The sequence below is a fragment of the Apus apus genome, chromosome 1, assembly GCF_020740795.1.
Source record: "Apus apus isolate bApuApu2 chromosome 1, bApuApu2.pri.cur, whole genome shotgun sequence".
In the NCBI taxonomy this organism is placed as follows: Eukaryota; Metazoa; Chordata; class Aves; order Apodiformes; family Apodidae; genus Apus; species Apus apus.
The window spans coordinates 13,779,366-13,805,135 of NC_067282.1; the positions used below are offsets into that span (position 1 = coordinate 13,779,366).

The window sequence follows — 25,770 nt, forward strand, 5'->3', positions numbered from 1 at the left end:
TCTAGAAAATTATCAAGTATCAAAATAGTCACCCCTTTTATTCCCCAAGGCCTCACCCTTGTCCCTGTCTCACTGCTGCACAAAAAGAGCACAAGTTTTTGGTAAAACAATAATTTATTTTTTTAAAATCAACTAAGGTCTTTGATTGCTAATTGGAAATACACAAGAAAGGGTAAGCAGCTGAATTTACTTATTTTTTTTCTGCTTTACTGTTTTGGTCCATTTCAAGATGTGACCAAATATCAGTGTAAACGTGCAGATCAGTCCTTAAAAGCTGCAGTTCTTATAAGTGCAGGTCATATTTAAATTAAGAACAGACAGATTTACAATGTTTTCGTTTTGCAGGTTGGTGTTCAAAAGCCATCTTGGATTAACTGAGCAAGCAAGGCTTTCGGAAATTTGCAGCTGTGCCAGTCAGAAAGTTTACATTTTGCTTTATGGCTCTTCCTTCTATCTTCTCACCCTTGTCTGACCTACCTTACTTGCCTTTAACCTTTTACTTGTGATTGACAAGGAGGAGACGAGGGAGGGAGAACCCAAGAACTCTGCTTCCTTGGGTTGTACTGTTTGTATAAACTGTTACTTTAGGCCATGAATATTGTGGACAGGTGATATCTTCCCTGTAAGGCTAAAATGACTTACAAGTTATGGGAATCATGCAGGTAGAACTTACTGCTTGGAAGATTACTTGAAGTCTGAGTTTGTGTAGTAAAAAAACCTGTTTCTTTCTTGAATCTTTTAATGTCTCGCACTACCGCTGCCATTAAAACAAGCTGTAGACTGATGTACTATATAATTTAAGAAAATAATATAAATTATTCCTTTTCACCCTTGAGAATTACTAGTTAGCCTATATACAGGGAAGTTAGAGGGCTATGGAGCTTGCCTTCTGGGAAACTTTGAAATAAGTAAGACTTAAGCTTTATTGTAGGAGAGGTAATATTGCCTTATTCTGGGGAAAGGCAGAAATTGTGAGACCATTTGAGAGACTTCCACAGCTAAAATCAACATGTATGTGTAAAAGTTCCTGCCTTCATTCATAAAGTATTGTCAAATATTTTACCTTTTAATATAGGCTGTACTAACTAGTATACTTCTATAAAGAGTCTATTTTAGCATAGACAAAGAAAAATGATCTAGGCTCTGCTTAACAAAAATTATAGTTAGCTTATAATAAAGATTATAGTTTGCTCTGTGTACCCAGAGATGCCTTTGTGAATCTTGTCTTGTGATATGTATCATTCCCATAGAAGAGTTATTAATAGTTGTCAGTGAGCACCTTCAAGAGCTGGAGACTGGCTTTTCACAGTATTTTATGCACTGGATTCTCCATCTGACTTGTGCTTTGAGGATCCAGATAGTGGAGGCCAGGCAGAGGTCCAATAGTTAAAAACAGACTCGAGGAAAAGAATTAGTACCTTCCATTGGTAACAGATCTGGTTAAACAGGACTTGGTTTAAGCCACATCAAAGTATGTGGGGTTAAAATTAACTTTGGCAATATTCATTTTTTATTAACTACATGAATGTACTTTTGCTGAAATGCAATATTGTTAGTACTAATTTTTCATTTCTCTCCCCCTCAGCCCCACAGAAGTTTCAGCATCTTATTGTCCAAGCTTGATAGTAAAACTAGGAAAAAATAGCGGATTTATAAGCAATGTCTTAAGAGATGTGTTTTGACTCATAAATCTGTGTCTAGGAATCACTATCTGCGTATGTTTTACAGATTAGATATTAGGATACATTACTTGAATTTCATAGATTTGTTGATGTAATTCAGTATAGCTGAAGCAACAAGGAAGTGAATGCACTTAAGCTTCACAACATAGTTTCTCCTTGACAACTGACAGTGCTTTGTTCTAGCATTTAGAGGGAATTCTCTTGCTGCTGCATTTTGTTTTTAAGAAGTGTAGTGAGACTTCTGTGTTGGAAAATTTGCTTTTCTTTTTTGAGAGTTGGAAGATAAAACTGTTAGAATCACAACAAATGTCACTCTCTGTTGTCCTTGCATAATGTGTTTATTGACATTTGCAACAAGTCAAGAAATGGCACCTGTCATGCCTATGGGCCAGTTAACACTAGATATGAAAAGCAGTTGGTGGAGGAGGAAAATGATTGTATTTTAATAAATTGGACATGGACTTGCAGACTAACATATACCTGAAATGTATCATCTCTGAAAGTATAACAGTTTTATGTTTATTTGCTGTATTTGTTGCATTATGGTGTTGACTCTGGTCCTGCTGCTCGTTTCCAGGAGAATGCTGAAAAATTGTGAAGGGTCAGAGAAGACCCTTTGAACATACGAAGAGCAAATGAAAAAATGTCAAGTTTCTTGCAAACCACAAACACCGTAAAGCATATGTTTTTTTGCAATTGCTTAATCCAAAGAGAAACCTAAAGATTTTTTTTATATCACAGAAAAGAATATTGATGAAAAGCTTGTTTAACAGATCAAGGCATGTGAAGATCCAAGTGTTGGCAGAAGCTATGCAAATTAACATTAGAAATGTGCAACTGTAAAGTTAGTGAGATACTTCACTAAGACTGTGATGAACTCTTCATCACTGGAAACTCTTACATTGTTTGGATTTTTTTTTATTTATTTTTTTATATTTTTTTTTTGTGAGGTACAATCCTGTTCAGTTATGCCTCTTGGACTTGAGTCCTGAAACTCCTGTTCATTTGTAGCTGAACTTGTTGATTGCATTGGTTCCTTCTCATGTTAGAAAGAAGTGTTTTCAGTCTGCTTTCAAGTGTTTTAAGTTTACATTACTTGAATGTACATGTGTATGTGGAACTTTGAAATCCGGAGAATACATTTTACAGTTTTAAGTTTGTCATGTTTTAAAATGCTTTCAAGTAAGTCCTCAGGTGGTTCCTTCTGGTATTCTCCTTACTTTGGTGTCATCATTGTAATTTGAAATTCAGGTGTTATGCTGTAATAACCATCTTGTTTATTGTTTGTGTAATGGGGTGGCTTATTTTAGTGTTTATACATGCATGGATAAATACACATTGAAACAAAACCAAACAGTTGAAGATGTTAATACTACCTTTATTTCCATATATATAGATACTAAATAAATACGTTCAGTTCAAGTTGCTATGCTACAGGGATCTAAAGATAGTAAAAATAATGTTTTTTGAATGATCCTTAATGTGTAGGCAAGCTTGGCTTTGTTAACCTGTTGAGATATAGATTGTCCGAAGTACCTCAAGCATCTTAAGATTCTCATAGTTCTTGTATATACATTGTTTTATCATCCATTATCAAGAGTGGTTTAATGGGAAAACAGATTCACAAATTTAGAAACAGAAGTGTGTCTCCAAACAAATGCTTGTAAGCATACATGTAAGGCTTGGAAATAGCCTTCATGCAGTTTTCTCACAAATACAGTTAGTATGGTTGACTTTTTGCTGTGTGAGCTTAAGCTGCTGCATCTGAATGCTGTTTGGGAGCCTAAGGTCAAATGAGAAATCCAAGATATTTAATTCTATGAAGAGGGATTTAGGCACAGCAGTGCATTTCCTGTTTACATATCCAAACCTTCTTTGTATGCTGAGAGATTTCCTGATACAGTCATGCAGGATTTTTGGGTTTGCACTATAAGCTGTAACTTTTCTTGCTTAGCTTGTTGAAGATGCCATTATCTGCCCCCTAGCCAGTATGATGCAACTCATTCTCCTGTGGAGAAGAGAACTGAGGTGGTGTTCATCTAAGTCTTATCACTTTTTGTTTATTGCAGGATTGAAGTTGGGAACATTAAGGCCATGTTTAAGTCATTTGTTTAACATTTATTTTTTCACGTTTCACTGAGAAGTAAAAAAATAAAATTTTTCTAGCATGTAAAGTTTCCCCATTTTTCTCCCCAAGGGACAAAAATCTGTGTCTGATCTACGTAAATTTAACTCACAAATTCACTGTATCCATTCACTTCCTTTGGATCCATCAAACTGAAGAACTTCTAATTTTTATATTGCTGTACAATATTTATAACTGTACTTAATTCTGTGTTTTCTGTTTAGTGCCTTCTCTAAGTAGCTGCAATACAGCAGGTAAAAAATGTGATTATTCGTACTTTATTTGGGTTGCCACAGCACAGCAATGATGTAATTCTTTGTTTTGTTGATTCAGGATTTTTACTCTTGTGTCTTAATGTAACATCACAAGTCTCCTTGGGAGTGGTAATCATCTTACATTTACAAAAATAACGTTGCAAGTCACGTGTCTTTTTCCGCCAGCTTTCAGACAGTTTCCAAATCATTTGACAGTAAAACTCATGATGCTAACTGTAACAATTCCTGTTGTCATTGGCACTCCAGAGTGTTTTTGAGTTGTCTTCTGTGAGAAGCTACAGTTTTCAATACACCTGGGTTGGAAGGGACCTTAAAGATCATCTAGTTCCAACCTCCCTGCATGGCACAGACACCTCCCAGGAGACCATGTTGCTCAAAGCCCCATCCAGCGTGGCCTTGAACACATCCAGGGATGGGGCATCCACAACTTCCCTGAGCAACCTGTTCCAGTGTCTCACCACCATCATATTTAAAAATGTCTTCCTCATGTCTAACCTCAATCTGATTCTTTGCAGATATAAAAATTAGATTAGTTGAATGCCCAGTTCTTGCTTTCTTCTTGTTTAAGTTGTCCCACAGTAAAACAAAGCCTGTGGTTTTGAGAGATATTTCTTCTTTAAATTCTGCCCACATTTATCTGTATAGATAGTGATTTTGTATTCCCTGTCTTTTACTGTATATATGCAGGTGTTAAGTAATTTAAGCAGCAATTAAGTATGGAGAATTAAACTTCCATCTCAATTTCTGTATGTGGCTTTAGTTTAAAATAAACATTATCTTTAAGTGCATTAAGTACTGCTTTTAAGAAGTTGTTGGATTTTTTATTTATTTGTGTACTTCTAGAAAATACTTTTTTTGGGTGAAAGGGAGATCTTAAAACGGATGATTAGTACTTTTTTTAAAAAAGTGTTTCTTTCTGAAGATAACTAGATTACTCAGATAATACTTATTATCAGTGCAGTAGAACTTACTGCATAAGTAAACATAGCAGTAGACTGCAGTATGTCATGCTGTCTGGTAGAAATTCTGTCATACTGTTTTGTTAAACTTCATTAAAAGTATGTTGGCTCTCTGAATATGAAGTCTGATATTCCATTAACTCCTTACTCATTCCAATATAAGAATTATATTTGTGCCTCTCTGAGAAATTCCAGAGGAGGGATTTACAGTGTTTTTACTATTTGAGAGATCCAGAGCTGTTATGTGGAGTTTTATCTCTCCAAAAGCTGGTTTCTGGTCCTAAAATGGTATCAAGTATATGTCAATTTTCTGGCTTATTTTTTGTTGTATTTTGGGTTTGTTTTTTTTGTTTGATTTTTTTTTTTTAATAAACAAAAAGCTTTAAAGGGGTAAGACACAATAGCTTTTCCATTTCTGCAAAACCTGAGTGTTTCCCCATGGAACAAGTGAATTTATTCAGTAATTAAATCCTATTATTACTGAAATACAAATTTCAGATTTTATGAGGCTATTTTACTTTTGAGATGTGTCAGTACCTCTGCAGTCTCAGCAGAGCCATGCACTGTGCCTTCAGACTTCCTGAAAAAAACTGACCAGTCAATGACTCATGTGGAAGCTTCCGAAACACCTCAGATGAGGAGGACCTCCAAATTGAAGTAGCCTTCTGCTAAAGTTCCCCCAAGTGTCCTCAAATCACTGCTTTTCAGAAGTGGCTTTATCTAACCTGGATTTGAAACCAGGTGTCCTGTTAAGCTCCACAGCTATCTGTGACAGCAAACAGGTAGTTGTGTGCACTGCAAGGGCAGAAATTCTTCCTTTGTTGTATGCTTGCTTCTTGCTGATCCTATTTGATGATGGCAATTTTTGTTCCATGAGACAGTGACTGTGGCCTGTATGCATTGCTGGTCCCATTCATGTGGGTTGGGATTATTTATTATTTTTTTAAATCTTCCTTTTCTCTCCTCTTCTTTAAAGGTTTTGTTCCACAGCTACTATGAAAAGCTCTAGTCCAGTTAGTTTCTGCTTTTAAATAATCAAAACTGCCCCACTGGATGTAGTTTGTCAACCTTCTTTGTGCCTCGTTGTAACTGTGCTGTTTCTGAGATAGATTGCAAGAAACGTCATGGAATATTTTAGGGCTTAATGCATCAAATAATGATATTTCTTGCTTTGTGCTTTCTTTGTTTAATAAACTGTAATTTTTTTTACTGTTACTGATCATTGAGTTGACATTGTAAAAAACAGTCTGCAGTGATTCTGAGGTCTTTCCAGAATATTAAAGCTGATGTAAATCCCATCACTATGTGGATGTAATTGAGATTTTTTTTTTTCCATGTGCATTAGTCCATACTTGCTAAATTTCATTTTCCTCTATCTTCTTACTTCCCTGACATTTAAGATGGTGACATCCTGCTGCTGCTTTTCAAGAGAGGAAAAAATGAAAGCTGGTTATAAACATCGCTATCAGCAGCAAAATGTGTTACTTAGTCTTAACATCCTTTTTCCAATCTAATCTCCAGATTTTTGATGGCTCTGATAAATGTTAAGGCTCCTTTGAGATCCAGAAAGGAATTATTTGGGAGGAAAAGAAATGTCCATAGTGATAATGCAGAAAACCTACTCAAGTTTGATTCCATTATGAGAAGCTGCAGCTGAGTCCAGTACTTAACTACTGTCTTTGTGCACTGGCAGTTGTGAAACCAGCTTGGTAGATCTTGTGAGATTCCAGATCATTGAATATTTTACTGGCTTAAAGCCCACATCCTCTTGAGTTTCTTTTGAGATGAATATTCACAGTCAGCTGGAATATGCACTTTGCTGAGTTTAGTACTTAACAGAGGCGCAGCTTTAAGAGAAGTCTTATGCTACCCTCCCTACACCTCTGCTACTGCCTTACCTCGAACCTTAGATGAAAAGTTTTGTTTGGATAATAAAATAGTAGGAGGATTGTGTAGGCTGGTAATTATGTTTTCAAAAAGCTGTTGAAAACCTTTTGATGTTTTGTTGTTTTTAATATACAAGAGAGTTATGTCTGTGTCAGGGAACAGTCGTCATTAGTGCCTCAGTCATTTGACTGGTTCTGATATAGTGGGTTTGTTTTTTTTTGTTTTGTCAAAGAATAGAAACACTTCCTGACAATACCAGTTCCAGTTTAGGAAGTGTATTTGGAAAGTTATGTGGGATAATTTTGGGGCTGTGTTTGCCATCTCTTCTGTTGAATGTGAGTGTGAGAGCTCTAGGCAGCCTCCTATCTCTTGCCATTGTTTACTATTAGTCAAAATATTATATTGAAACAAATACTCCTAAAAACTGATTTTGAGGCCCTTGGCTTTTGGACTCCTTCACATTTTCCTCTATTACACTCAGTCTACAATAATGATGCACAGAATACTGCTTTTTTGTTCCCCAGTAGCTTAATAAAAGCTTTAGAGTGTCTTGGTAGCTACCTGCAAATATTTGAAAGGAAAACAAGAAAGGAGAAGTGATTTTGGGGTATAATTCTGTGTTGTCTGAGGGATCTTCCTATTTGCAGTTCTAAAGTAATCAGAAAACATTAACTGGATTCAGTCTTTAGAGTTCCAGACAAAGGGGAAGAAGGAAAATCTGTCTTGAATACCAGGCTGTCCAAACCCTGACAGTTTAGGTAATACTAATCACAACATTGCAATGTGCACTATGTGTAAATATCCATACTTCTTCAGTGCTTTTAGCAAAAGCGTTTTTTCCCTCCTCTTGCTCCGTCAGAATTCATTCTAAGGACTTCTCCTTTTCAAGATACAGTCCTGAGGAAGAATTACATAAATTACGCCTTGCAAATAAAAATTTGTTTTAGTATTTCTGTACTTAAAAAATTTGCCAGACTTTCTCCATATGTTTGGAAGTCCATATCTGGGAGATGTTATCTAGTAAAATATTCCCCCATTATGGCCTTGAGGGGTACCACTAGAAATTGTTTTGAAGATATCAGAATCTTGTACTACTAAAGACTTACTAGCTCTGCTCTTGCATTTATTTTTAAAAATCTTGAATTCCACCATAAAAAGAGATCTAGAACATTGTGAAAATGTGCTCTGCAAAGGATGGAAGTATTTAGCAAAGTTAAATTTCAAGATAAATACAAAATTTTATTATAAAATCATTCTGTTACTTGTGTGTACAGATTCCTGCAATGCTTAATCAATGATCAAATGCTGTTTTGTAAAGGCCAAATAATAAATAAATTCTCTGACAATTTTTAATGCAGACTGTATACTGTGTTTCTAGTATCTTTGAGTTTATTACAACAGTCTTCATTTTATGTTATTTCCAGTTAATGTTAGGTCTGTTCTGTTACTGTACTGTTCTTACTGAAAGAAAAAACTATATCTTGTATTTTTCAGGTTATTATTTGTCACCTTGAATGCTGTCTCTCTTCCATAGCATTTTGCACTTATTTTTAAAATAACTTGAGTCAGTGATAAGTCTTTATAAGGAAGAGTTATACCAGGCAGTGCTGCAGTCATGCAGATGATAGTGATAAAGAGATACTCTAGTAACTCTATTGTTTTAGACTATTGCAGTAAATGTACTCTTATTTAATTTTTCTTGGAATAATATACAGATACACTTTGAAGTTATCAGAGCTTCAACCTGTAAGCCTTAAGAAGCCAAAATTCTTTCAAGCCCCTCTGCTTCATTTATGTGTGGGAAGATGATGGACAGAATCTTGACTACTTCTCACACACAGAAAAAAGAAAAGGAATGTTCTTCATTCAGTAGCACAAGCATGAATTTTAAAATCACTTTGTTAGGTGTATTTTGGGAAGCTATACACCAACTAGTAAAGGTAGCAGCTGCATAGTCTCTTAGCGACTGGAAAATTCAGTTCAAGATTTCTTAAGCCGAAAACTTTAATGAATTTTGCTGCTAAGTCAAAACTTGTTATTATTGGGTTTTGTTTCTCTTTGAGGGAAGAGAAGTTTTAGGTTTTTATGGTAAAAATATGAGAAGGAAGGAAAAAAAAAGGTGACCTGAGTGCCATATCTGTGACTGTCAGTCACAGATTTTGTTTGACTTCTTTGCTGCTTTTTTTCTTGCTAACTGTGTATGTATCTTTGTGGCCTCCAAAACTAATAGGAAAAAATGCTCAATGAGGCTATTTATGTCTAACTTCTTACTAATTGTCTGATCCATATTATTTATGGTTACTGCTTCCCACACTAATTCTGAGCACAGTCTTTACCCAGTTTACAGTTAATACTCCACAGTGATCTTTTTTAATTTTCTCATCCAGCCATTATGAAAATTGACAGCAGAACACACAAGATTAATTTATATATTCAGCTTGAGGGTATGATAGCAAAGTTAAACTTAGCTCTTTGGCTGCTGAGTAAGGAGCATAACCAGCCCACATTGAGGCAGCTCTGATTGTATCAGCGTTCTGAGTTCTTGTCTGTGCTGAGTGAGCCCTGGGAGTATTGTTTTGTATTGAAGGATGATTGTAAAAGGATTTAGCAAGCCTGTCTGTGAATAATTGGCTGGATAAAAGGTGTTATGATACAATGTATATTTAGGGAGCCAGAGTATCACAGTCCTTAACAGGTGAGTTATTACAAGTCAGCAGGAGTCATTATGGTCTCTTTTGACAGTGTGTAGATTGGGGGTCCTTAATTCAGAAAAAATTAACACAGAATTAGTTGGACAAACTATGTATTGCCCTGCAGTTTAGACCCAAAGATAGCTATAAAGCAATCTGCTTAATGCATGCTGTCATTTTAAATAAAATCATTTAAACTAATTAAATAACGTATTTAGTGCTATTCTGTTACCTCTTTTAGCTGATATTTTATGATGCTCTGTTTGCTTATGTCAAAGAAGCCAACATCAATGTTTTGGGAAGAAGCTGTTTTACTTAGCTACTCATTAAAATATCATAGGCTGTTCATTGATTCATATTCATATTAAAAATCTAGACTACCATGTTTGTGCTCTGTCAGTTTGGTTCATATTGCTTGCTGTAAACAACAAATGTTGCCTAGACCGACTGAAACTTTTTCATACAGAGAATTCCAGTTCTGTTTTAAAAATAATTGATGATTTCAGAATTCAGAATCTAATTACAGAACTTGTTTGGTTTTAATCTGGCTAAGATTTCCCATGTTTTTATGAAAAGTATAATTTCATGGAAATATTCCTCGTTCTGTTAAATGGAAGATAGAGAAGCCAGTATGTTAAGTGCTGCTGGGCTTTTGAAATGGACTCTACAACTCCTTTAAACTGCTTTTCATAGAGAAAAGAGAGAGAAGGCTGTGCTGGAATGGAAATCCAGCCAGCTAACAAACTATGAACCACGTAAAGCTTGTGGTCCAAGTGCAACTTCTTATGGCATGCTGGAGGGAAAATGATGTGCGGGTGTCAGGGACATTTTGCAGTCAGTCTTTGGATACACATACAGTCCTAAGTTTAAATACCCAACTTTTGCTTTATCAATACCTTAATAACAAATAACTGGTTCAAGTTCAGAGCAGTTCTATTTTTTTGTTCATCCTTGCAGTGAATTACTGATTTACAGATTTTTCCACTGTGTGTGGAAACATGGTGAGAGAATGTTTTCCAAAAGCATTGTTATCAGCTGTTTCAGTGTTGATTAGTATCTTCCAAGAAGGAAATTTTCCCATTTCTCTTGCACATAATTTATCCAGGCTTCCTCTAGAACTTGTATGCAAGAAAAGAAGCTCTCTTGTTCTTAGTTGTTCCACTGAATATTGATTCTTGAGATTGAGCTATGATGAGGTTTTATTGAACTCTTAGTGGCAATTAATCTTATCTAGTGGGAATTAACATGATTTTTGTGAAAGAGAAATGAAATCTTGCAGCACCTGAAAGCTAACTGAAAAATTCATATGCAAAAACCCTGTACTGAAGTTATTAAAATGTAGACTGTTCCAATTAAGAAACATCAGAGTTTAATTGTGCAGACTTAATTGTTCTGTCCTGTTTTGTTCCAGTCTTCTTTTGTTCTTTTAAAGATGCTTGAAATAAAGTCTAGCAAGTGACTGTTAAGTAAGCATGTTTGTGTGTGGTGTGTCCCTCATTTTCCTGGAGACTGGCTTGTGACAGATACAGAGCACTAACTGCTGCAGCTGAAGTAACTGGGTATTGTGTAGGGGCTGCATGAAATGGATCAAAACAAGGTTGTATTGATTTTTTTTTTTTCCAATGAAATTAGGGTTTTCTTCTCACCTTTCAATATAAAACTTAATTTTAAAAAACTATTCCGCCTTGGTAGAAAAAAGTTGCAGCCTTTGTGGTGACAGGGAAGTGTGAGGAGCTGCATTCTTTCCAGCCCTGGTTAGCATCTCCTGGTCTGAAGGAATGGCATCTGGAAGAGTGGGAATGAAGCAAGGGACCCACAGGGTCTGCTTAATTGTCAGTTTAGTGTGTAGCCTTAGGCAGTCTTGCTTTCAGCATCTCCATCGGTCAGATAGGGTAATGGTGCTACATATGTCAAAGTATCTTTCTCCAGCCGTTCTAGACTTGATGTGCCTGAAGGCTGAGATAATTCTGTGTTCATTTACTGGACAGAGATTGTATGCAGTAAGCTATAGTGGGAGGAGAAGAGGAGAGAACAATACTGAACTCTAAGGAAAAAGCAAGTATTGAATAGCTGTCACAGAATCACAGAACATTAGGTGTTGGAGGGGACCTCTGGAGATTATAGAGTTTAACCCCCCACCAGAGCAGGAACATCTAGGGCAGGTCACACAGAAATGCATCCAGACAAGTCTCGAAAGTCTCCAGAGAAGGAAACTCCACAACCTCTTTGGGAAGTCTGTTTCAGTGCTCTGTAACCCTCACAGTAAATAAGTTTTTCCTCACGTTGAGGTGGAACTTCTGTGCTCTACTTTGCATCCATTGCCCCTTGTCGTTTCACAGGGCATGACTGAAAAGACGTTGGCCTCTCCTTCTTGACACCCACCCTTCAGATATTTGTATACATTAGTAAGATCCCATCAGCCCTAGGTCTTTCAGCTTTTTGTCATAAGATAGGTGTTTCAGTCCCTTAATCATCCTTGTAGCCTGCGCTTGGACTCTCAAGTAAATCCCTGTCCCTCTTGAATTGGGGAGCCCAGAACTGGACACAGTTCTCCAGATACAGTCTCCCTAGGCCAGAGTAGAAGGGGAGGAGAACATCCCTCAACGTGCTGGACACACTCTTTTTAATGCACCCCAGGATGCCATTGCCCTTGTTGGCCATGAGGGCACGTTGCTGTCCCATGGAAAACGTGTTGTGCTTCCTTCTCTACCCAGTTTTTTACTCAAAGGAATGCACCTATCTTGAGCTTGGAGGAAGTGATATTTGAACATTAAGCAGCTCTCTTCCAACACCCCCCCCCACCCCCCCACCTTCCAGTTTCAGCCCACAGGATTCCTGTAAGTAGATCTTTGAGGAGTACAAAGTTGGCCTCTGGAAGTGCAGGGTTGCAATCATACTTATTACAATTCTTCTTCCTTGTAAAATACTGACTGCCCTCATGCTAAGAATTAAGTGAGGAAAAGCTTTGAAAGAAGATTAAACATTTGCAAGCACAAGAGTGAGAGAGGAGTAAAGCTGTATAATCAGTCTTCATTTAAACCACTTGGGCTTGATATCCCAAATCAGCTTTACCAGCTATTTTTTTATTAATGCAGTTATTTTTCCTGTGAAAAAATATGCTTTGCATACCTCATAGCACAAATCACTAGAACGTCCTTGCTGGAAGAGTTAGCTTTGAAAACAACTAATGGCATCATGGTCTACATCCATCTGATTCTGGAACAGTTAAAGATGATACAGCCTTCAACTGCCCATCATCATTGATTCCCTGAAGAACATATCCCATGGTTAGACTAGCAAGACAGAACACCTTCATGATCCTTAATTTTGCAGCATTAACTCGGCTCCTCCTCCTTTTTGTTGTCTGTTACTAAAATAGGTGACCCTAGAGAGGTGGCTAAAGTGCTTACCCATGATGTTGTCGTGGCTCAACCATGAGAGTGATAATCTTATACTAGCAGATGGTGGTGATCAGTCAACGGTGTCTTGAGTCATTCAAGCTATTGCAAAATGTACATGTGCAAATCTTCCTACAAAGAGCAAAAGAATGGACCTGAGGCTTATCTGGTGTTACATCCTGTCTTCAGATAAGAATAAGAGCTGTGCTGTGAGTTACTTTTCTCTCCTGCCACACTGCCTAGGGTAGAGAATAAGAGCAACCAGCATGTAGTGGTTCTGCTGCCTCTGGTGCTTTGGGGTTTAAAGATTTCCTGAGCAAGGGGTTATGTCTTTAATAGCTCTCAGTGGATTTTTCTTCTGTGAGCTTGTCTAGTCCTTCCTTGAACCCACATAAATTTTTAATATCCACACATCCGGTGGCAGGGAGCTTCGTGACTTCAGTGTGCATTTTATGAAAAAAGCATCTTCTTTCTTTGTTTTGAGCTTGCTTCTTGCTGTGTTAGATAGCCTTTTGTTTTTACTTTGGAAGAGACAGCCACCATTTCTGCACTGCTTGTGACATTAGTAGTCCCCTTACAGCTCCTGAATTATTTTTTTCAGGTTGAGTGTGTTTCTCTCTGGTTTCAAATAATTACTAATATTTTAATTTTTTTCTTGGCTGGGCCTGAGTGTGTAATAATAAAGCAACCTAGTTATTAGTTATCTGTTTAAATGACAAAGTCTCATTGGTGAGTGATAATAATTAGTTCAGAACTCATTACACACGCTGTAATATAAACACTACTAGTACTAATGGATGGTAAGATTATTAAGTAAAGGATATCACTCTGCCAGGAAGATAACAAAATGTTGTCATATGTTCCTAAATCTTTTTGTGACAGGAAAGTAGAACAAAATTCCAGATAAACAAAAGTTGAAAAAAAAACAGTGAGTGAAATATGTGGAAGCCCAGCTGATCCTTCTTGCAAGTTATTTGAATTAAAAAAAACTAGGCACACTTCAGTGGAAGTTCATTAAAATTTCTTTTTTTTTTCTAAGGAATTAATTAAGTAAAACAGTCCAATGAAATGAATATGAGGGATATTTCTCTTTTCTGTAAAATGCAAAGAGCCTGCTCTTTGAAATAGTTTTGTACATAGAGAGAAACCTTCATATGATTATTGCTTTTTACAGGGTTTATTTCTTGCCCTCTCTGACTGATTCCTGAGCTTTGCAAACAGGAGCTCACCTGCTGAAGCAGATTTGTGGTACAGCATTTCATTTTTTAAAGAATCGTATTTACTTTGGCTGATTCTCCCGTTCCCCTTCCTTATTAACATGTAGGTATTTTGGTAACAGATTTTCGAGTTTAGAATGCTGCAAGTGACTGAATTTAAACCCTCAAAAATGTATCTTCAAGGCTTTCATCGCTCTCATCTCTGCGTTTTCTGAATTCCTTTCATACTTGAAAGGTAGAAGAGGATTTAACCAGCATATTAAGCTAATTTGCTGTATAAAACTGATGTGCTTGGTATCCATTCTCCCTAAGCAGTGAGAGGTAGTTATGTAGTGAATTTGCTCTATGATAGCCTGTCTGAGAACTAGAAGCTCCTTTAGGCCAAATTTGCTAAAGACATTTAGAGCCATTTAACTTCACTGGACAAAATGCTGCTTGATTTGGGGTTTCAGTTATGTGCACCATGCCTGGAAGTGCTTATATGACTCTAAATGAATATTACTTCCATTTTTGTTTGTTTGTTTGTGTGTCTGTGTTAGGGAAAAAATCACCCCACACAACCCTGATCGATGCAATACTGAAGTACATGTGACTGTGATATTAGTTGTCTGATCAAAGGAATCTAATCAAGTGGTGTGTTCCTGAGCTCTAAGAGACTGAAAGAGTTTCATATAGAAAGTGTTTCATTTCCTTTAAAAGTGAAGTGGTAGGTTTTTTGGAGTTTTTTTTGTGGGTTTTTTGTTTGTTGGTTTGTGTTTTTTTTAATGAGCTAAATATACACATTTTAATTTTTTCCCCCTCTTCTCCTTCTGTTCTTACAAAATATTTTACTTTATTGTCCAAGTGCAGAAAACTTTGCCAGGAAGAAGGGTGAGCAAAGCTTCTGTTTCCCATGACCCTCAACTCTAATGTTGTTCCAAGAGCTCACTACTTACAAATGCCTTGATAACTGCTTTCATTCCTTTCATCCCTCCCCCGCCATCCAGCACAGGCCAGTGTGACCAATCCTCCTTCAAGCAGCTCCCTTTGCAGAACAGGGAAATCTACTTAATGTAAAAATCATGGCACATAAAAGAATTTAAAGATATATTGCAATTTTACTGCTGAAAGATCTGCATGATAATTTCGTTAGTGTTTTGTTCTTGGATTTCCTAAAAGCTGTTTCTTAATAGCTCCCTGTTCATACCAGAACCAGCTAACCCTATTCCCCTGGATAGATATTTGAGTGGGGGTGGCAGTGGGGAAATTGCATTTTTATTCTGTGTGTGCAGGTATGCAGCACAGAACTCATCTTGCCCAAATAGTCAGAACTGTGGCTCCTAACAAATGTGTTACAGCATAGGCTTTAATTATATTGGGAAATGATATAGTTGCTTTGCATTTCACTGCCATGTAACTAGGCACATGCAGTTTTAAACGTTTATCTGGATGCATTGTAAGACTACAAACAAACAGAGAAAACTGTGTTTTAAAGTGCGACTAAAAGACTATCTGATGCACCAATACCTTATGTTGCATTAGGAATCTGGGAATTCCAGTGTTTTTTTTCTGGCAACTGCTTGGTTGCCAGACAGGAAGTCACTGTGCTTTTTCAGCCTCTAGCAGCATATGCTCTTAGTTTTCTGTCCCTTCTTTGTGATGCTTCTCCGCCTGCTCACTGCTCACCCTTTCTGGGATGTACCAAGAGGAGAGAGAAATGACGGAGCAAGCCTGATAAACCATGTATCAGTGAAAAGACGGGGGGTGGGGGTGGAAAGTTGGGCTGTGGACTCAGCTCCCTGGAAAAGGCTGATACTGTTCTGGGAAATAAACATACATGGGGTTAGGGAGGAATGTGGAAGATCATAAAAGAGCATTTGAAATCCCCAGAAGGAGTGAGATAAAGTATGTTGAGGGTCAAAGCAAAATTGCAGGCAAGAAAGTGTAGGAACCTAGGATGGATAATGAAGTGTTGGAAAATTTTCATAAAGTTAAAGCACAATTATATAGAAGAAGATAAAAAAATCCACAACAAAACAAACTAAAAGAAAAAAAAAAGTGCAGGGGGAAAAAGGTAACATTCCAACTTTTTCCAGTCCTTTAGAAGTTCTGCATAATCTTACACTAAAGCTGATACTTAAGTTTTTTGACATTCAAATGACTGTTGAAACAAACTTGAGATTAATTGTTTTTGAAAAAGGAAGGAGAACCTGCATGTATGCAGTGTTTTGATATTGCCAAGCAGTTTCACATGGCTATGTGTCCTTGAATGCCTTGGTATGCTATCTGCATTAGCACTACAGACACCTGAAAGATGTACACTTACATCTGAGATTTTTAGAGCAGCCTTGAGTTATGCTAACTTGAGATGTTTACACGGACCTCAGGTGTACTAATGTTAATATTGCTTTGTAATGTGAGAATTAGTGTATGATGAAGACTATACAAATGAAGGATTCATCATATGGCTCAGCTACAACATCGTGTTTGCCCCCATGGCCCAGAGTCTTTTGATACATATAGTAAGTTGGAGACCCCCAGAGTTGCATCTCCCTGAAAAGTGTAGAAAAAAGTACTGAAAGGCAGGAGGCTTGATAAAAGAGTGGTACATGGTTCTCACATGAAGTAAGCAACGTGAATGTCACATAAATCTTTAAACTATGGGGGTTAAGGAGTGATTATTTGCTGTATGTATCAGATACAATGTTAGCTTCTTCTCAGGTATGTTTCATGTGCTTCACTAAATGTAAAAGTTAGGCTAAAGAGTTGTGATCTTCCTGATAGAGAACCACGGAATGGTGTTATCACTGAACACAGGGAAGCAGTGAAAAAGTGCAGGTGAGTGAGTACTTATTTTCAATTATTTGAGAATTGAAAAAGCAGGGAAATGTGCTTGTTTTCACAGATTTATTCTTCTCTAACAGAGAAAAAATACTGGAAAACTCCTGTATTGGAAATACTGGAATCCTTACTATGGATCTTGTCCAGAGAGTTTACTGAAGTAAAATAAGAGTATCTGCAAAACTGGCATTGTGTAGAAATGTTTCGGTTGAGTGTAACTTTGAAAAACATAACCACATACTAGAAATAGTAGTAAGTTGTACCCTACAGCAAATCTATATAACTTCAAAAGTAAAATGAAATCAAATCCTTTCTGAAACTTTTAGCTATATTTGTGAAAAATATTCAAAATACTGCAATTGATAGTGAAGGAAAATTTTCTATTCTGCTTTTAACCATGCGGTTATACTTGTAAAGGTTTTGTTATTAGATTAATTCTATCAATATGACTTCATGAATGGAAGATTTAAACCCTAGTAATTCCCTGCAGAGCCAGTTTGTTTTCTAATCAAATGCAACATTATTGTTCAACATTCTTATAAACTAAGCTATTGAGTAAGAAAAAAATATTTTGTAGCAATAAGGTAATAAGAAATAAAATACAAGAATGTGGGGCTACTGAAAGAAAATAAAATTACACCAGTTAATATGGCAAAGAGCTATAAAGTCATGAAAAAGGAAGACCTGGGAGACTACAGGCCAGTCAGTCTCACCTCTGTGCCCAGCAAGGTCATTGAACAGATTATCCTGGAAAATCTGGTAAGGCACATTGAAAATAAGGAGGTGATTGGTGACAGCCGGCGTGGCTCCCTAAGGGCAAATCATGCCTAACCAATTTGGTGGCCATCTATGACAAAGCTACCGAGATGGTGGGTGGTGGCAGAGCAACTGACGTCATTTGCCTGTATTTGTGCAAGACATTTGACATTGTCCCACATGACATCCTGGTCTCCAAACTAAGGAGACATGGATTTGACAGATGGACCACTCGGTGGATAAGAGATTGGCTGCATGGTCATACCATCAGTTGTGGTCAATGGTTCAGTGTCCAAGTGGAGGTAACTGATGAGTGTTTTCCTCAGGGGTCAGTATTGGAACCAGTGGTGTTTAACATCTTTGTTGGAGACATGGACAGTGGGATTGAGTGTATCCTCAGCAAATTTGCTGATGATACCAACCTGTGTGGAGTAGTTGACACCCTAGAGGGAAGGGACGCCATCCAGAGGGACCTAGACAGGTAGGAGAGGTGGGCCAATGCCAACCTCATGAAGTTCAACAAGGCCAAGTGCAGGGTCCTGCACCTGGGTCGGCACAACCCCAGGCATAAATACAGGCTGGGGGTAGAATGGCTGGAGAGCAGTCCCGAGGAGAAGGACTTCTGGGTGGTAGTCGATGAGAAGCTCGACAAGAGCCGCCAGTGTGTACTTGCAGCCTAGAGGACCAACCACACCCTGGGCTGCATCAAAAGAAGTGTGGCCAGCAGGGTCAGGGAGCTGATTCTGCCCCTCTGCTCTGGTGAGGCTTCACATGGAGTGCTGTGTACAGCTCTGGAGCCCTCAGCACAGAAAAGCCATGGAGCTGTTGGAGAGGGTCCGGAGAAGGGCCATGAAGATGATCAAAGGTCTGGAGCACCTCTGCTATGAAGACAGGCTGAGGGAGTTGGGGCTGTTCAACCTGGAGAAGAAAAGGCTCTGGCGAGACCTTACAGTGGCTTTCCAGTATTTGAAAGGGGCCTACAGAAAAGCTGGGGAGGAGCATTTCACCAGACAGAGTAGTGATAGGACAAGGGGTAATGGTTTTAAACTGCAAGAAGATAGACTCAGGTTAGACATCAGGAAGAAACCCTTCGCCATGAGGACAGTAAGATGCTGGAATAGGTTGCCCAGGGAGGTTGTTGATGCCCCCTCTATGGAGGTGCTTAAGGCCAGGTTGGATGAAGCTTTGTGCAGCCTGGTCTAGTGTGAGGTGTCTCTGCTCTTAGCAGGGAGGTTGGAACCTGGTGATCTCTAAGGTCCCTTCCAACCTTAACCATTCTATGATTCTATAAATGTGCCTTTAAGAGAAGCAGATATGCAGTACATACTGTGTGGTGTCCTCTGTATCAATGGTTACAAGGCAGTAATTTTTAGTTGCATTTTCATTCTTTTATAACTGCAAAGACAAAATGAGTTAATAGTCATAGAGTCTTTTACAGCTTTTGCATACTAAACTAAAATTAACTTCTTTCTCTTTTTCTCTGAATAAGGTCAGGTTTCCACAACTACAAAGTAATTTTTAAGGTTAGGAGAGGAATAGTGAAAGGAGGCATGAAATATTACCAACTTTGTCTTTTGTTTGTATAACATTATTTGGTTCAACAGTTATGTTTCTAGTGAGTTTCAGTTTGATTTTTGTCAAGTAAGCATGAAAATGTGGCCTAAAATTATCCCCTTCTTAATAAAAATATCACTGTTCTGTTATTGGGGTGTCTTATTCAATAATGTGTTGAATTCAGTTCTTAACCATAGAGTAATGCTAAATATATCCAACATCTTTTACAGGTTTCTAACATTAAGGAAGTTAGAACTTAAAAATGTTGTTATGAATAGCTGTGAAGTTTGATGGTGCAGACTTTTCAGTAGCTCTTGCATCATAGTGTTAAGAAAGTGGGGATTTTGTTGCATTTGATCAAGGGAATTTCTCAGTGCTTGCTAGAATGAGAAAATAAATTGGACACTTTTCTCATGGAAATATTAATGAGTAAGAAAATAACACTGAAAAATGTTGAACTGCTATAGTGCTTTATTTAACCCCAGAAGAATGCAGCAATGCATGGGCTGTGTGTTGACATATCTGCTGTTGTCCTTTCCACAGGGAGTGTGAGAAAGAAATTAGCTTCCCTGAAATTAAGGGCGAAACAGTGAGCATAAGGTGGAAAAGTAATACAGGATTGTTGGGGTAGGGGTTGTTTATTTTGGTTGGTTATTATTGTTCCATGAATAGCAAGCTGGCAAAGAATACATATCCATGAAGCTAGCAAAAAAAGGGGATAAAGAGTGCATTGATAGCAATGATGAAAGACTGTGTTAATACAGAGCAATAGCCCTTGTGCTGCAAAATCTTTGGCACTGGGCTCTGGATTCTGTATTTCCATGTGGTCTTTTCTTGTGGCTTCTTTAGAAGTCATTATGGCAGGTGGCCAGCATTAGCTCCATCTGCCCCTGCAGATAGGCTTTACTCTGTGCCAGCTTGCTTGGTGTTTTGCCAAATTAAATTCTGTAGAAATTTGGGAAAAAATGTGATCACTAATAAGTGGAGAGTTCTTTTATTTATTTATTTTATCTGATAATCAGAAAAGTTTGTTTGATCCACAAATTAATTCAGCTGAGGGATAAAGAGTAACAAGTGTGTGTTTATGTAAATTATTTCATCAAATACTCTTCTAAAATAGAAGTGCTGTGGACAGTACTCCATGCAATGGTATAAGCTGTGAATCACGTGTGGTAGGACAGACTCTAGTCTGAAAGTCACTTGAAACGGAAGATGGCAGAAGCTTTATCAGCTGACTATTCAGATTTTTGTTTATGTTTAAAAGGCATGTTAACATGCATTTTAATTTGCTTTCTAACTATGGATGATATGGGCATGCCCTTGTATTATGGTGATAATACTTTGTTAAGATGGGGTTACCTGTTCTTTCAGCAAAATCCAGAATACTTTTAATATACACTTGAGGAAATTAATTGCAGTACTAAGTACCAGCATCCTCATGTTCATCATTGCAGCTTTGGGCTAATTTTTAAGTCTTTTACAGGTCTTCTTGCTTGTGCTGATCTGCTAGCATATACATGATGAAATGGAAAGATTTTCTATATGTGACAGTTAACCTGTGGCTGTAGATTTTAATTTATTTTTCATTTTAAAGCAGTAATGAGTGATGAAGAGTAGAAGTTAAAATTATGAAGAAAATGCATTTTAGTGCTGTTTTCTGAATTAAGACCGAGAATTGTGAAGCTGGAATTTTTAATGAGAAAGCCCTTAAGGCAGGAAGAAGTTTGAAATACAGCAGTCTTGTATGATCACTGCTTTTAACTGCTTAATCATTCATACTGCCTAAATATAATTGTATTGCCAGCTGCTGTGTTTACAGTCTATGATGTGGAAAAAGATGTCCCACTGTGACATGTTCTAGTTATGATCAAATTGACTGTGGAAAACACAGAAGCTGTTGAAGTTCAGTGCTTCTCAGTGGGGTGTTCTTGTTCCTTCAGCTTATTTCTGGCTGTTGATATAGCTCCTCTGTGAAGCTCGTTTTCATTAAAAATAACAAAACCAAGGCAGTTCCCAGTTCATCTTCACAGTAAAGGGGCATGTAATGAAGAATCTAAGGAGCTATGTACCTCATGGGTATTTTTCTGGATGAATAGTGGTTTACAGATTTATATTTGTAAATCTTAAAGCCCCTTTTCAACTTGTGTTAATTTTTAAATGTTTCTGCACTTCTATCACTTGGTGCAGTAAAACTGCTGCAAGTCATGCTCTTAGCTGCTATTTCACATTAGTAATGTCTCTGTTATAAGTCTCCTTTTTCAAGTGTTTAGATAACTTAGCCAGAAAAAAAAAATATTATAGGATGAGGGTTGCTTATTGAGTAAATCAAGGAAATAAATTTATTTGTAAAGCAATTAAAAAAAACAAAACCACAACAGTGACTCATTTGCAGGTTCTGAGGAGTAAAAGTCAATGAACTAGATAAATGGTTCTCTGCATTTTAGCATGCCATTTTATCAAGACTCTGGTAACATTGTTCAGTTTCTACTGTGTTTTATCCGCATGTTACAATTCCTTAATGTTTCGTTTTGTTGAATAGCTTGGGTTTTAATAAACCTATATGTCAGCACATGACCAAATGAGATAGCTCATCAAGAATGACACTAATGCATCTAGTCAGATCTGGAAAAGGAATCAAACTGCCCAAAGGTTTGAAACACTGAAGGTGAATGTACGTGAAATTCAGCTGACTGAAGAATTGTCTCTAATATCCTGCCAGCTCAGCCATCTCCCCTTTGCTTCTGCTGTCTTTGAAGCCATACAGTAATAACTAGCTTTGTGTCAGATCACCAGATATGTTGCTGTTACTATTTTAGTCAGAACCGTCTGTTGTTTGAAGTCCCATTTACTGCATTCCAGCTGGCACTCAGGAGTTCATTTAGGCATGTTTAATCTTCTCACTAGGTTTCAACTGCTGGTTTTCATTATTAACCTAGTGAATGATACAAGCTTTTCCAGTATGATTGACATCAGTCAGGATGAGTGTTGGTTATTGGAACTCCATTTGTTAATTAAGTCATCTTTGTACGTAAACAAGTGGAAAGACTTTGGCTTTGATGTGTTTGCTGAGAACAGTTTCTTGCAGACTGATATTAGGGTAGGAATATGGGCCTTTTGCAAGTGCATCAAGTTTCTACTTTTGAAGCTTGTTTGACTCCTGTTAGTAGCTTGGGCTTTCTCTTCTTCATTCAGCCATCAAACTGGCAAAGAACAAATGAACAACCACCTCTACACCCAAGACAAAATAATTCTTTGTGCTTACCAACTTGTAGAAATCTTGTCATATCTGTGGGACTTGATCCTTGTTGTGAAGGACTGTGCCAAAACTAATATACTCACTATTTCATCCTTCAGGTAATAGCGTCCAATGCTTTGTTGCAATGTATTATTCTCTCCACCTCCTTCAGGCTCTATATAGAAATGTATTTTATAATCTGTTTAACAAATCTAGGATAAGAAAGTTGAAAAACAATTCTAGTAATACAAAGAGACTGCATAGTAGTTATATAATCCTGTATCTAGTGTGTAGGGCCTATCTGAAGCTTAATATAAGCTAATATATTGAGTTCAAATTATATCCTTTCTGTGGCAATTTGAAACAAAATCAATCTTAAAGAATCCTGACTTCTAGGATAATGCAGAGTTTTTTCCCAGTATTTTTATTGGATAAATATGTGTTAAGCAGAGATCCAAAATTATAAACTTCAGGAAGAAACACAATAGAGTAACGTTTCCTGATTCGTCTGTGACTTTCCTGAATGGATGATGACTTTTATTATTCTTTCATTAGCATTGTGATGCTGATAGTTGGTATTATGTGCCACCATATTTAATACTGTTGTTATTTTACTTTCTTGTAATTAAGCTGCAATTATCCTTTTATTGTTTCCCGTCACATTGCAGTATGCTTCTTTTAGTACTTCCTCTGTCTTGCTAGCCAGTTGACTTGCTTCAACCCTTACTAAAACAGGCAACTCTGTCTCAGTTATCTCCTTCCACTGACTGTAAGCAGCCTGTAGATGGCTACTCTTGATTATATGTCTCACTGTGAAATTGGGCTGAATCCTCCTTTGGAACTGAGGAAAACAGGAAAAAAAAAAAGGTGCAGGTAAGTGCTGTCAGAAAATAAATGTCAACAGAATGGCCAGTTAGAAATTCACCCTTCTGTCAACTGGGGGGTAACAGGGCGCTTTTTCATTCTTTCACGGGCACCCAGAGGGACATATCCTGAAATATCCTGTTTCATGTGGACTCCATGAAAAGAGGGAATGACTATTAAGATGTACATGTTAGAAGCTGACTTAAGAGTGACTCCTGTAATGCCACATAACTTGCAGATGATAAAGAGGTGATTTGTTTGGTGTGGAGATTTAGTTTCTTATATCTAGAATGAGCAGGATGTATTCAAGTCTCTGTGACATTAAGACTTTGGGATATACAGTCATAAATGTCATCTTGTAAAGCTGGAAAAGGTCTTGCTCCATCTCTCTGCTCTTTTCATTTTTTTGTTTGGACAAGATCAGATGGTTGTGATAACATTTGCCTGTTCTTGAGTGAAGAGGCAATTGCCCTTAAATTTAGTTAAATTCAGTTTTTGTATTTGTATCTCTTAAAGTAGTGGGTAGTAATCTGTGGACCTCACTAAGCTAGGAAGTTTTCTAGTGATGTCCTTAACCCAGGCTCCAGGGAGACAGCAGACCTCCTTGTGAGGAGGGTCTGTGCAGCATATTGGACCCTCTATTCCCCTCAGAACAATGTCTCCTACAGCTAGAACCCTTCTTTTCTTCCTTTTGCATGTGGTGATGATATGGGCAGTAGGCTTGTCTGTGTAGACAACTCTGGTGTAGCTTGCCTGTTGTCCCCATCCTCATTTGACTGGTCCTTCTGAACGAGAGTCTCATACCTGTTGCTCAGAGGCACTTGGGGGGCAAGGGGAGCAAGAGAGGATTTTACCTGCTAGTTACAGCTAATGTAGCTAATTGCACCATTTGATCCAGAGTTGTGGATCCCTTGGTCCAACTGATGTGTTGAGCTGTGAGTTCTAACAGAGAAGCTCTCTATTACAGTCTCTAAGAATCTGTCCAAGTAAGCTGGAATTGTCTGTAGAATATTTTTTTATATATATTTTTATGTAAAAATAACTTTGTACAGAACCTGTAATAAGTGTCACAGAATATGTGACTTTGGAACTTGATTTCATTCCTTGGTACTCCAGACAGCTTCAACCTTAATACGGTATCTTTTAATATTTTCAAGCTATTAGAATAGGTCTCATATAAAGCCAGAAATCTCCAAATGATATAATTCTGAGTGATTTTATCAAGTTATCTAATGAGCTTTGTAATTCTTAAGACATTATTTATACCCACTTTTTCTGAGAGAAGTTGAATATACCACCTTCAGGTTAAAAACATACAAACACTAACACTGATTTGCTGACACAGTGAAAGGGAGATCAGCATCTATGTATGACTATTCCAGGATATAAAATGGACACTCCACCTTGAATATTTTTATCATATGTTTTCCTTTCCCTTGACATTTGTTCCACTGAACTCTGCATGTGGGGAAGAGTGATAGGGGAGAGTGCGTGCTCCCTCATTTCCTTTCATGTTCACAGAGATGCTAGTCATTGGGTACCTATTAAAGGGAATAAGTCTGTGTTCCTTTTAGTGATAGCTCATTTTTAAATTTCAGTGTAGTTGCAATATAGAATGTTTGTCATTCAGTCACCTTAGGGCCATATTATTCTTTTTGGAATAAATTAGTATGCAGGAGTTTTATAGAAGGGTTTAGTATTCAGTGTAGTAAGTTGGTGTAGAAGCCAAAAATAAATTTGTGTTTCTTCCCTTTAAACTCAAACATTCCTGCTGTGAATAAATTCAAGTTTAGGTCCTTCTGACAGCTGTAGAACACTAAGTTAGTTAGGTATCAAATATGCTGTATTTGCATAAAACTGAGGGCTTTATAAGCTTATGAAGATCTATTTTGTTTTCATCTATACAAACAGTAGGAAACACTGTGTTTATCATCTGATTTGTTAATACATTTAATAATCTAATCTTCATGTACAGCACAGTCGGAGATGTTCACTAAGGATGAATTAATTCTGTATGTCTCTTAATGGAAAACACAGTATATTTTGATAATGAGAGAATACTTCAGTGTCAGGAACTACAGATGAATGTGCTTGATAGCTAATTTAATTATCAGTGTCAGTATGTTGTGAAGGGCAGAGTGTCTCTTGGATAGAATTAGAGTTTATATAGAAAATTCCAGGATGTGGATGTAAGGAAGCTTTATCATGGAGGTTTTTTTTTTTCATCTACAGAAAATACAAAAAGTATTATTTTGTTTAGTGTGTAAACATGAATGAATATTCAAAAATAATATAAGAATATATATTT

At 37.3% G+C, this 25,770-nt stretch overlaps 1 protein-coding gene across 2 annotated transcripts in view; it reads left to right on the forward strand.

The window, feature by feature from the left end:
* Positions 1-25,770, forward strand: part of ARHGAP42 (Rho GTPase activating protein 42) — a 158,302-nt gene that overhangs the window by 12,192 nt on the left and 120,340 nt on the right. Inside the window, exon 2 of one of the 2 annotated variants that reach the window (XM_051609092.1) lies at positions 16,997-17,050. The exons of the other annotated variant lie outside the window; for it this stretch is intronic. The gene's annotated coding sequence lies outside the window, so the exon portion shown is untranslated. The remainder of the gene's footprint in view (positions 1-16,996; positions 17,051-25,770) is intronic. 2 annotated transcript variants of the gene reach the window in all.